The sequence below is a fragment of the Lytechinus pictus genome, chromosome 6 (genome assembly GCF_037042905.1).
Source record: "Lytechinus pictus isolate F3 Inbred chromosome 6, Lp3.0, whole genome shotgun sequence".
Classification (NCBI taxonomy): Eukaryota; Metazoa; Echinodermata; class Echinoidea; order Temnopleuroida; family Toxopneustidae; genus Lytechinus; species Lytechinus pictus.
In genome coordinates this window covers 1102784-1117148 of record NC_087250.1, presented here as the reverse complement: position 1 = coordinate 1117148, position 14365 = coordinate 1102784, and positions in this window count along the sequence as shown.

Below are 14365 nucleotides of genomic sequence, written 5' to 3'. Positions count from 1 at the left end.
AAATCCTCAAATTTCGAAAATTTGACAAAAAATTTGGCTTGTGCCGCTTCTTAAAATCACTGACGTGACGAATATTGGTGAGCTAAACACTTTTAGATGTTTTGTATATACAAATTTATATAATATTGGGTAATCTTTCCACCTTATTTCCATTTTGTTACTTTTTGGGGAGTTCGTTTTTTGGTATATATCTATATCTGAAATGAGATATTTAAGACATCGATTTTATACGTGAAGTAAATACATGTACCTCACTATATAAACAAATCATGCAAGCGCGAAGTGCGATATATGAAACAATAGTGCTTTTATCATGAATTTTATAGTAAGGATAAAACAGATATATCTAATTAACAATAATACAATTAGAGCAAAGCGCGAGCTGGACTTTAACTGTAGTGTTCTGTTAATAATCCTAGAAAAATAGCATAAAAGTCTCTTTGTATATAGGATGATGTATATAAGATACGTTTCTCGAATTGCAAGCGCGAGCTGCAATTTTTCATAGAGACATGGAAATGGGACATTTTAGCGAGATTACGACCCTCGCGAAACTAACAATGTTTAAGCCATTTTTATATCGTAAATACAAAAAATTGGAAATTATAGAAATGCACAAATTAAGGGCTTTGAAATACATGGCCTGTATGGGTGGAATGCAATTCTTCACATTTTTGACCGAGTGCTGGTGCCCCCTATATCACGCCCCCCCCCCCATCCCACTCGCGCATTCCTTTGTTTTCAATTATTATCTTGTGAAAATATTCCTCGTGACAATTCAATGGCAGTTAAATGAGGTGAGTGAGGCAGAGTTTTGAATACAATGCGTTCTTTCTGAATTTTATAATGAGACAATTAAACGTCAAGTCCACTCAGAGAAGCGTTGATTAGAATCAATGGAGAAAAATCAAACGAGCATAACACTGAAAATTTCATCAAAATTGGAGGTGAAATAAGAAAGTTATGACATTTTAAGTTTCCGTCATGATTTTCATACAACTCAGTGATAAAAATGAGAGATCCGATTTTGATGAAATTTTGAAAGCTATGATTGTTGAATTGTTCTCTCTTTTTATTCAAATCAACTTTTTGTTCGGATGGACTTGTCTTTCAAGCAAATAAAGTAAACAACATTTTGTTTCCACGCTTATTTGTAATCCATCCGACCAGGGGCGGCGGAACTGGGGGGCAAGTGCCTCTCCACCAAAAAAAAATCCCCGTAAGAAAAATGCCCTTTTTCAAAATGAAATACCCTTTTTTAAGTAAAACATAATACATTTTAGGTTAGAAAATCACACAATTTTAGACCCTTCGCGCTCCCAACAATTATTGTTTAGTATAATCCTTATTCGTCCTGTTCATGGTTACAAAAATTCAAGGTCAAAATGTCAAATTTTAGGTTTGAACATTACACATTTTTGGCTCGTCGTTCGCGCTCGCATCACACATTCTGTTCCTGGTTAAGCCCCTTTCACAATTGACGTACGACCTGTTTACGACCGCCTGCAACAGTTTTTTCTTGTTGTTGCACGATCGATCTCTTGGTGTCTTGCGAGCACTCGCAGTGGTTGTAGACGAACGCACGAATTTGAGGTGGTCGGAGGTGGTCGTGACTGGTCGCATCTGAATCTGAACATGTTCAAAATCCAAACGCGATCAAATACGATTGATTTACTCGCATCAGGTCGTACCATCGGTCGGGCGATCATCGTGTGAGTGTTGTTCAACGTTGTACGACTTGGTGCGAGAGGTGACACAACTACGTATAGTCGCATTTAGTCGACTGGAGGTCGTACAACACTTGCACATGCGCTAGATACCTACAGAGACCAGTCTTGCGACTGGTTGCGATAATATAAGACTGTTGCAAGACCGATCGAAATTACGGCTTACAACATTCCACTACCGTTGCATTCGCATGTATACGACCGTACAGCCCCTTTCACAATTGTCATCCGACCAGTTTACGACCGACTGCAACAGTTTTTTTCTGCTGTTGCACGATCGATCTCTTGGTGACTTGCGAGCACTCGCAGTCGTTGTAGACGGTCGCACGAACTCGAGGTGGTCGTGACTGGTCACATCTGAACTTTGAACATGTTCAAAATCCGAACGCGATCTAATACGACCGATTCACTCGCATCAGCTCGTATCCGGGGTCGTACCATCGGTCGGGCGATCATCGTGGGAGTGTTGTTCAACGTTGCACGACTTGGTGCGAGAGGTGGCACAACTAAGTAGTCGCATTTACTCGACTGGAGGTCGTACAACACTTGCACATGTGCTAGCGACCTACATGTACAGAGACCTGTCTTGCGACTGGGTGCGATAATATGATGTGCCATAAGACTGTTGCAAGACCGATCGCAACGGCTTACAACATTGCACTACCGTTGTGTGCGACCGTTCCCCTCGCAATCCCTCGTGCAACACTCGCATGTGATCGCACGAGCACAATAGGATCATAAGCGACTTACTCGTGCAACGGGTTTTACTGGTTGTTTTTGTTGTACGACAGCTGTTGCAACTGTGAAAGCCTCTGTGCGATATTATGAGATGACTGGCGATTGATGCCTGTTGCAGCCTGTCGCACGACCAAAAGGTCGCAAGTGGTCGTACGTCAATTGTGAAAGGGGCTTTACAAACAGTGCTTAGAATATCCAGTTTTCAGGTGAGAAAATCACATTTTCTGGCGTGCGCTTCGCGCTCCATCATTAATTGTTTAGTAAGATACTCGTCCTGTTTATACAAAAATGCTTAGAATTTCCACTTTTCAGGTTGGAATATCACACACTTTTGGCTCGTGTTTTGCGCTCGCACCAATTAGTATTCAGAGTCTGTTCCTAGTTAAATAAAATGCATAGAATGTCCAGTTTTCTGGTTAGAAACATAAATTTTCAGCTCGCATTATTCGATTGGTGAGATAGGTAGCCCGTATCCTATTCGTGAGTCACTAAATGCAGTCTTTAAAATGTTCATTTTCTGGTCAGTACATTAAAAATTTCAGCTCGCGCTTCGCGCTTGCGTTAATTCTGTAGTTAGATTCACGTCTTTTTTCATGGTTACAAGAACTGCTGGGAAAGTTTACTTTTCATGTCTTATAAAATTAAATTTCCAAAAGTTGGAGCTCGAGATTCGACGCGCTCGCAACCTCTCGTAATGATGCCCTTTTAACAACAATTAAGTCCATAATTGACAAAAAAGCGAGTTTTACAACTTCAGATTTAAATTTCTTATCAATCAGAAATCATTTCGAAAAAAAACCCACATAACTTCTTCATACAGATGATAAACTCATGGTGGAAATATCTGTTTGCACCGAAATGCCCTTTTTGGCATATAAGTGCCTTTTTTATAGCTTTGCCCCCCCCCCCCCCCCAAAAAAAAAAAAAAAAAAAAAAACGAAAATACGTTCCGCCGCCCCTGCATCCCGCCGGTCTAACTAATATGGTGAAGGGAATAATCTCATCCAGGGGTCCCATCACGTCACAAACTTCTTGAACCGATGTATGGATCATGTCTTTCAAAGAAACCTGGATGCGAGGGAGCAAAGCAATCGAGTTTATTAGAAAATGAAGGAATTCACTACACAATTTGGGTGAATCTTAGAGGATTTATTATTTTTGAAGTGCTAGTTTTAACCATACTTTTTTTTTCTGATGGAGGACATATACTCTATATACCGTCGCTAGATGTAGCTATTGAGATGATCCAACATTTGCATAACAATAAGGTTTAATCCTTTAATTTAATGTGGGGGCGTCGTGGTCCATATTACAGCATTATTATTTAATCCCACATGAAAATTAATTTGAGATATAATCTGTATATTCAGTTTTATCGGCTGCTGCAAAAACACCGGTGTTAATTTAACACCAGCCTGCATGGGCGGAAATCCCAGGGTGGACAGGGGGGACGCGTCCCCCCTACCATTTTGGAAAGGGGGGACATAATATCAAATGTCCCCCCTGCTATTTGTGGTCTTTTATTATGGAAAAAATACATAATTCATAATCGAAATTATACACATGTATCCTTAAATTTCGAAATATATATAAACAGATAGTTTTTGTTAAGAACTTGGATAGGAAAAGAAAAGGCATACCGGCCCGACTATTCTCGAACTCGCATCTGGCCCTATATGCCAGTCAAAGAGTGATGAAATTGATGACATCAATGGATATTGTCAATTTCATAACTAATAATAATGACGAAAAAAAAATCGCCTCTGGATACTTATCAGTAAATTTAGTGTATAGATGGTAGACGAGAATGTTCCATACCCCGTAAAAACATACCTTTGTTAAACCAATTCATTTTCCATTTATTCCAAATTTACTTGGAATATAAGAATATTTTTATTGTTCGCGTACTCAGTAAAAAGAATAGTTATGAGTTATGATTAATAACTTTGTTTAATCCCCCCAATTTTTTTAAATACTCTATTAACGAGACTTTTATAATCCATTTTTACACAAAATTCCTGCCGTGGGAGGGGTCATCATAGGTAGATCAAGGAGGCGAAGCGGCCCGTTCCCTATTGGCGGCGCAAAATAGGAAGGTGAGGCGAAAAATAAGAAGAAAGATAGGACGAGGAAGAAAATTGAATGATGGAAGGAGAGGGGAATAATTGGAAAAAATGAAAACTTTCAGGTCATAGTATTTAAATAAAAAATTTGCTCGCGCTTTGCATTAATACACAGCCATCTCTTTATTTCAAAACGTGCTTATTTTTTTTTCATTTTTAGATCGAAATATATAAAATCAAATCATTTATTTAGGAAGATATCCATATTTTTCATAATTTGTAGTTTTAAATCTTTGAAAAAAAATTAGCTCGCGCTTTGCGCTCGCATTGCTCATTGAGATAAACTGCTTATTTTTTATGTCAAAAGTGCTTGAAAGATCCAGTTTTCAGATCTAAATAAAAAAAAAATCATTTCGCGCTTCGCGCTCGCATCAGTAATATGGTTGAGTCAGATACTATCCTGTTTATTGCTATAAGGTGAAAAATATTACTTTTTTGGTCGGAAAATAAAAAAAATCAGAATACGCTTCGCGCTTACAATAATTAACATTTAGTTGGATAGCTACCCTATCCTTGATTTTAAAATATGCAAATAATACCAATTTTTAGGCCGGGAATGACATATCTTCAGCACACAATTCGCGCTCGAATCTAATATTGTTTAGTTTTTTTTTTTTTAGTTTTTAGGTTGGAAAATACAAACTTTCAGCTCGCGCTTTGCGCCTGCATTAATTGTTTAGATTCCTATCCTTAGGGACAGTGATTTTCCGTTTTACCGGTAAATAAAACAGAAATTCCGTTTGGTTCTTACACTTTTCATGTAAAAATTGATGGAATACACCTTTGCAAAACAGAATTCAGGTTTTAGCTGTGTACATTTTCAGTGACAAAACAAAATTTCAATTTTTAGATCAAGTTGAAACGGAATTACAGATTTTCAGAAACGGAAAAGACCAAGTACTAAGAATGTCTAGTATTTAGGTTGGAAAATCAAAACTTTCAGCTCGCGCTCGCATCTATTATTTACTTAAATTCCTATTCTGTTCATGAATTGGAAAAATGTTACGAATGTCTAGTTTTTAGGTTGGAAAATCCAAAACTTCCAGCTCGCGCTTTGCGCTCGCATAAATGGTTTAGGTAGGTTCGAATCTAGTTCATGATCACAAAAAATGTTCAGAATGTTCAATTTCCAGGTCACTATTTATGAAATATCAACATATTTAGTATAGAAATACCAGGCTGTTTTCGCAGTGCAGGTTGTGTTCATTTGTCATGTTTGTCCTCAATGAATAATGCAATCGCGGAGCGCGATGTTTTTTTTTTAATGCCTTCTGAGCTGAAAATAGGACAATTTCTAAACCGTAGGCCCAAGGGGGCCGCGCCCCCACCCCCTTATTGGCGGCGCTAAAGAAATGGGTAAAGGAAGGGAAAATAGAAAAAGAAGGGAAAGGAGAGGAGAAAAAAAAAGAGGAGGAAAAATAAGAGAAGGAAGACGAGTGAATAAAATAAGGTTGAGGGGAAGACTTGGAAAAAAAAAACATTCGCTCGCTTTGCCTGTTCGATGAGATAGCCTACACATCTTGCCCAATAGGCTGGATTGGCGCTTGAAATATAAAATTTTGAAGTCAATATACAAAACAAATTTCAGCTGGTACATCGAGCTTTCATTACTTTGTTTGATTTACAAATTGATGTAAATTAAAAAAGGCTTGACTGTAAAATTTCTCGTTTTATTGTCTGAATGTCATCTTTTCAGCTCGCGCTGTGCGCTCGCATAATTTTTTAAAAGTATCTATTCTTTTCGTGTATTCCATAAAGTTCTCAAAATATCCCTTTTCAGGTCTGATTTTCAAAACTTATCAGCTCGTGCTGCGCGCTCGCATTTTAACAAACTGCTTAAAAATCCCTGTTTTTTAAAGTTCATCAAAAATTTCGTGCTTTGCGCTTGCATTAATGCATCCTAGTCATAATTGCAAAGTGATAAAAATAAAATATCCAGTTTTCAGGCATTATATCGATTTCGCGCTCCCATTAGGCCTGTTAGATTATTAAATGAGATGATATCATTTTCATGAATTCTTAATCCTTAAAATGTCTCTTTTTCAGATCGGAATATCAACCATTTTAGCTCAGGCATACAGGCAGAGGAATAGGGAGATGCAGGGGCGTCGATCCATTTTTCAGATTGGGGGGGCGAAATCATGAATTAATGTTCCAAAGGTGCTCGATCACACAAAACGAACAAACTCACCCCCCTCACACAAATAGGTACACACACACACGCACCCTCATACACACTCACACTCACACACACACCCTCACACACACACATATATATATATATATATGACACATGAAAAAGAGACACATATCTCACCAACAAGTTAATGCGAGCGCGAAGCGCGAGTTGAAGTTTTTTAGTATACTGAATTGAAAACAGGAAAAGGGTACCTGTTTAGGACTGTTTGTAGTAACTCATGAGGAGGATAGATACTTGTATCTCACTATACAGATAATGCAAGTGCCGAGAGCGAGCTAAAATTTCTTTATATTCTGACCTGAAAGCTTGATATTCTAAGCATTTTTGGTACCAATTGTTAAGATAGGTATCTAATAGAAAAATAGATGCGAGCGCGAAGCGCGAGCTGAAAATTTTGATATTTCGATCTAAAAAAAGGCAGTTTAATGGACATTTTTTTCATAAAGAACAAGATATATATCCAGCAAAAGATTAATGCAAATCGAAGCTGGAGTTCTGTTGAGGTTCAGAACTGAAAATGGGACATTCTATTCACCTATTCAATAATGAAAAGTATGGGTTTTTGCTACATAAATGATGCGAGCGCGAAGCGCGAGCTGAAAATTCTTATATTCCAATCTAAAAAGCGGACATTTTGAGCACAATTTTAAATAAAGAACGAGTTGGTATCTCAAATTCACTTGTTGATTTCTGTGTAACATTACAATCTTAATTTATTTTTACACATCAGCGGAGTTATTGGGGGGGGGGGGCAAAACGATATGTTTGCCCCCCAATATTTTCATTGGTGGGGCGATCGCCCCCCCCCCCTGCCCCCCCCAGGATCGACGCCTCTGGGGAGATGGTTATCCTTCTCATATGATCATAGCATGTGCTTATGTCTCGTTCCGAGGCGAGGCTAAAATAGATGAAAAAAAACACATCGCGTTCGCAACATTTATTAAGTGCGATCCGTATCCTCTTCACATTTTTTTCCCTAAATTGTGCTTGGCATAAATATAGTGTTTAAACTGACCCCTTTTTCAGATCGGAATATCAAAAATTTTCAGATCGCGCTTCGCGCTCGCAATATTATTTTAAGAAGATACCCTTCCTTTTACTATTGCAAAATGTGTTTAGAATGCTCAGATTCTCGGTCTAAGGGTCTAAAAGAAAAAAAAGCATGTTATTGAGCTATGCCATTTGTTCTTTATTTAAAACGTGCATAAATGATCAAGTTGCAGAGCAGAATATCAAAAATATTCTGCTCGCGCTTCGCGCTCGCATTATTCATGTAGGAACCTAACCCATCCTTTTCATGATTACAAAATATAAATATAGTGTCCGGTTCGGGTCCGATTTTAAGGTCTAAATCTCAGCTCGCATCAATTCTTTAGTTACATATTTAATTAATCCTGCGCATGATTACATAAAGTGCCTAGAATGTCCATTTCAGGCTAGTAGACCTATATTAAAATGTTGTATCCGTCCTTGCTAAGTAGTAATCCGGGTTGGAAGCAAGAGGGTTTTTTCTCAATTCACCACCTACCCGTCCCCTTATTTTATTGACTTTCTTCCTTTGATTTCCTTCTTCTTTTCTGTTCTTTCTTTCTTTAATATTTTTCCCGCCATTAGGGGACCGCTGTCTCCCCCCCCCCCTCCCCGCCCTGGATCAGTCTATAGCCCTATGCTGTCCCATTACAACTAAGTTAGTTTCTATGGCAACTGCGTCTCCCACTTCATGCGGCCGATGGTGGGATACTCGCTTGATGGCCTTCGCATTTTCACATAAATATTTCAAGCAGTTACAACAAAATCCGACGATTGCCGATTTCCGGTAAAGAAAATAAATTCAACTTTGTCAGCGTCTGCTCCAATGCATGCAATTCGCAAACTTAAACAAAACTAATAGATTATGCTTATTAAGATGAGAGGACATTTCTTCAAGACTAGCAATGCTTGTCATTCATCTAGGTGCACAAAACTTCTGATTTATTTCCATTCAATTTCCGAATTCCTCAAATCACATGACTCGTCTATCGAAAATACAACAAAGAATAATTATCGAAGACGATAATTCATCTAAACCCAAAGTTTAACATGACAGGAAAGTGAGTTTTATCTTATTAGACTGGCCAAATTAAGTGACGTTTCTTTAAAAGAAGGTTTCTGTAGTAGACTATAACCATCCGTCCAGGGCAATGGTTTGTTATGACGGGGGTGGTTGTGTGACGCTCGACTTGTGATTGTTCTCTGTGAATGAATGAGTGGAGAGCCTCGCCGCTCGCACGCGTGCATGGCGAGTAAGAATCAGCTGAGACAGACGATCGAACCCCGCCTCCAACACGCGCCCGTAAGTCAGTTCATTGACGGGAAATTGGCGGGAAATTCTTGTTTAGACCTACACTCAGTTGGAAATGCCGAGGGTTTATCAGAGATGTAACAACCTGTTTCATGAATGAGATTAACGAGGGTTTTTATTGGGGAGGTGGTGATTCACTACCTCTGTTGAGGGTTCCTGGTGAGGGTCAACCTGGAGTCTCATCAAAGGCGCGGCCGATCCGGGGGAGGCGAGGGGCGCGGGCCCCTCCCCTATTGGCGGAGCAAAAAAAGAAAAGAAAAAAGGGAAAAGGGAAAAAATAAAAAGAAGGGGAAAGAGAGGAGGGGAAAAAATAAGAGGAGGGAGACGAGTGAATAAAAGGAGGTAGGGCCTAAGGGGAAGACTTGGAAAATTAAAAAAAATCTTTCATGTCACTATATGAAATTTTCGCTCGCGCTTCGCGCTCGTATTGTTGGATGAGATACATATCTTGCTCAGTAGGCTGATATGGGGCTTAAAATATCAAGTTTTGAAGTCAATATATATAACATATTTCAGCTCGGACATCGAGCTTTCATTAATGTGTATGATTTAAAAATTCATTTAAAAAATGCTCTGTAAAATGTCCGTTTTATGGTCTGAATATCTTTATTGTTTTTTAACCCCCCCCCCCCCCAAAAAAAAAAAAGAGAGACTATGCCTTCTCCATTATTTGACGGGAAAGTTGCAAAAGTGGTGGGTGTTTTACCCCAATAAAATTACTAGATCTACGCCTGTTATAATTTTCGGCCTGTCATAATTTTGGGGACCTAATCCTAAACCCGCCGCTTGGCCACAAGGCCCGAGAAAGTATTTTTCAATGCAAAGCGCAGAGGCTTTGTCAGAGATTTTAGACTCTCATTGATACAAACATAGATATGAACAAAGTATACGAGCGCGCAGCGCGAGCAGATTATTTTATTCTATTTTTATTCATTTTTTTTTAGATATACATGTATAGATTTAGACCTAAACACGGGACATTGTAAGCACTGTAATCTTGGACAGGGCAATGTTGGACACTTTTTTATCGAGAAAGAAGCCATGTAACTTTTTTTCAATATTTTTGTCAAGCTATATAGGCCTACTGTAGATCATAATCTTAAGATAATGTATGTACTACAGATACGATATTTTTTTAATGTAGTATGTTGCTGATGCCTTTAAACATTTTGCTATTCCGTGTAATCCATGATTTTTTTTAAAGATAAATTTAAAGTAACATATGGGTCTCCCCGGGGTAAAATGGGACATTAAGAAATCATGAAATTTTAATTGCACAAGAAGAATGGAACAGCATAGGGAAGAAATAATGTGTCTCATCATCACCCCTCACCATTGGCCAAAAAAATAAAAATAAAAACGGTGTCCTCTATATGGTCTGCTATCAAGCAATTTTGTTTTCAGAAGTTTGCACACTTACTATAAGTTACCAGCTAGCATATCCATAATAACAGAGGATGTTCCAGATCTATATAAGAAACGACGAAAGAGTATAGGCCTATCAAAAAGGGTTAAAAAAGCTTTAACTGTAAAACTGTGTAATGGCTGATATATCTGTTGTGAGCCTTGCCTAGGGCTCTATAGGCACTTCTTTTCACTGATGTAACCGGCTTGCTGATTGACTGAGTATTGAGTGTCGCATTTCTCCTCGTATCGGTCTCCCCCCCCCCCCCCCCTAATCGTTGATGCGAGCGCGAAGCGCAAGCTGAAAACTTGACTCTGACCTAAAAGGTGGACAGTTTATTAGCATGTTCTCAATGAGTAACAATATATTTATCTTTGAACAAATGTTTTCAAGGGCCGCGGAAAACGGTTTTGAAAGTGGGGGGGGGGGGGCTGAGCAAAAAGTGTGGGGAGGCTGACCATGCAAAAAATCACAATTAGATGGTAATATTTACGTTTTTGAACACGGTTTTGGAAAAAAAAAAGTGGATGCTGAAGCAAACCCACCGCCATATCCTGGTCCTAGCGCGCAAGCCCCCCTCCTTTTTTTCTTTTTTAGTTTTTGACTTAAAAACGTGAATGCACTTTTGCAATGAAAATAATGGATATCTTCTAAAAACTAATGGTGACCGTGAAGAGGTGTGAGCTGAAAGTTTTTATATTCGAATCCGAAAAGTGGACATTTTAATCGCGTTTTTAAATGAATAAAAATCTGTGTATAATACTAACAATAAATGCGAGCGCGAAGCGCGAGCTGACAATTTTGTAATACTGTCCAAAAGGGGGGAAGCAATGTTTAACATGAAGGAAATGCGATTACCCCCTCCCCCCCCCCCCAGCGGGATAAGAACTTTTTAATCACGTATATGTGCATGACAAAAATGTGTATCTTATAGTTAACAATAATAATTATCAATGCGATAGCAGCGCGAGGTGAATACTAACCTGAAAAGGGAACGTTCAAAGAGCTAGGAATTCATGAAGAGGATTATATGTATATTACTGAGACACTAATAACGTAATTTTCAGCTCGTTTTGCAATCATGAACAGGATGAAGCAATATAATGGAGCCTCGAATAGGGAGCATAATTATTATTTGTGCATATTGATTTAAAAACGGAATAGCCCCTTGTTATCCGCCTATAGATTGATATCTTTCTCATCAGATTGCCATCCTTTATATTTATATGTTTTTTATTCCTTTTCTCTGTCGCCCGCCCCCCATAATACCTTGGCACCGCCCTGTTTGTTTTGGCTGAGCGTGTGAACTATAGCCCCGATGCTGGTCAGAAGGGAGATCAAATGGTGTAAACCCAGTACAGTGCTGAGTGATTGGTCTCCACTTTGAACGATTTACATGCTCAATAGATGGCGCTAGACTAATCCAAACAAGGCCCTATATATGGCCTTGAATCCAAACAGGAATGTTATTTATTCCACAATTCGTCAAGACGAGTATGGTCAAAGGGGTGACACACAAATAACTTCTATAAAATGCCCTCCTAACAGACAACAATCACCTTTGACAAACTGTAAATTGAAAGTTGTTTGGGCTTCAGTGTGATGGCGTCTAATAATGTACATTAGGTCTGCACTCTGAAAAGACTGCAATGTTGAAATAATTTAAACAACTATGTGTTACGCACAGTAGTTGTTCAAACATTTTAAACAAGTGTTTTCTTAAACAACAAAGTTTGAATTCAAATATTTAATAAAAAATTTAAACATGGTTGTTTAAGATTTTAAGCAATTACTGTTTAAACAACTACTGCGAGTTGTTTTTTACAGTGTGCATGGGCGGAGTGGGCTGAATCAGTCCCCTGCAGACTCATACTGGCTTGACATTATAATGGGAAGCTGATATACCCATTTTCCGGTCCATTCTTTATTTTGTTCGTCAAAATATTGTCCTTGGCCGGGGTTTGCTTGGCATATATGCCCTCCTCATTTCCATGACCGGAGAACAAAGGGGAAAAGAAACAGAAATTAGGAGATGAATGTAAACGTGGAACTATATTTGTTCAATTAATACCATATATAAACCTGGATCAAAATTATACATTTTTTAATTTGAACGTCTTTTTTTTTGCTCACTTAATTATTGTACTATATTAACAAATTTGCTCCCGGACTATATATACTACTCTACACCAACGTAAGGCATGCTATTGAAGGCATACAGCGCCATAGTAATCGGGCTCATAATGTACTGAGATACCGTACAGCTCGAACTATAGTCACACTTTAATCATTATCGGATGTGAATACACCCAAGAAAATCTTTTCGTGATTACAAAGAATGCATCGATCGGCCCCCCGGCCTGGCATGTCTAGTGGAGGTTTTTTTAGGTCGAAATCTTAAAAAAAAAAAATCATCTCGCACTCGAAATAAATCATTGTCATAACATTCTTATTCTTTACGTAAACCGTGCTGCGTCTAATAACTCAGATCGTTTGATTAGACACCCATGGTGTTCATGGGCCTTACCAATTAAATTATGTATTCAGGACGGGCGGATCAAGGATTTTGAAAAAAATTATATAAGGGCGCATATTTTCCCGAGGAAAATTTGACAGGCAAAGAATAAAAAAAGGTTTTCACTCAAAATTGAAGGTCATTTCGTCCACGAAAAAGGTCCTCACTTGTGTATGAGAGACATATTCCCCTTAAAAATATATGCTGTGACTTTCAAGGGGGAGGGGCACACTTTTGTAAATGAACGGTATGAGAGAACGGTGAGAGAAAGTAAAACCTTTTTTTTTAAATATACATGTATGTACATTTAATGATGTAAGTATAGGAAATCCTATTTGGAAGCCAAAAAGGACTTCAGGAGAGCCCTGAGACAATCTGAAGCCTCCAACAGACTCAAAGTGCAAGGAAAGATAGAGATGGCAAATGACATGAACAGCTCCTTGTTCTACAGCCTGGTAAAGTCAAACAAAGCAGGCAAACCCTCAACAGTGGACCTCCCATTCATGGTATACAGGGAGACCCTGTTCCAGGGCAAGGATGTCATCAAGGGCTGGAAATCTTATTTTCAAGATCTCTCTTCAGATCCTACTGCTACCAACTACGAAGGAGCCAAACACATGACTGAGCACTCCCCTTACCTGCCCTCCATTCAATCAGAAGGTGCAGAAGAAGTCTTGCTTACTCTCACCTCGCATGATCTTGACACAGCCATTAGGAAACTCAAGCTTCACAAAGCCCCAGACCTCGACAATATAACTTCTGAGCATCTGGTTCATTCAGGTCCAATTTTCCGTCGCCTTCTTCTCTTTCTCCTCCAAAACTCCATCAAACTGGCACATCTTCCAGCGTCATTGAAGGAAGCAGTGATCATCCCACTGCACAAAGGAGGGAGCAAACCGGTCAGCGAACCCTCTAGCTACAGAGGCATCTCCCTGACCCCAACTCTATCAAAGCTCTTGGAAATTGCCCTAAAACCTAAGATTGAGGACTCCTTGGTTGAAGTCAACACACCTGACGAACTTCAGTTTGGATTCCAAGCCTCAAAGTCCTGTATTCTCGCTTCACTGACCCTTGAGATGCTTATTGAGCTGAATACATCTCGGAAGAAGCCAACATATCTTGCCCTCTTGGATGCTGCTAAAGCTTTTGATTGTGTCTGGCACCCTGGCCTCTCTCAAAAGCTAGCTGACACTCCTATACCACTGGAGGCTCAGTCTACATTGGTGGAAATGTACAATGGTGCATCCAGCAGAGTACTATGGAAAGGAGATGCCAGCTGCTCCTTTCCTCTTCAGAAGGGGGTGAGACAAGGAGGA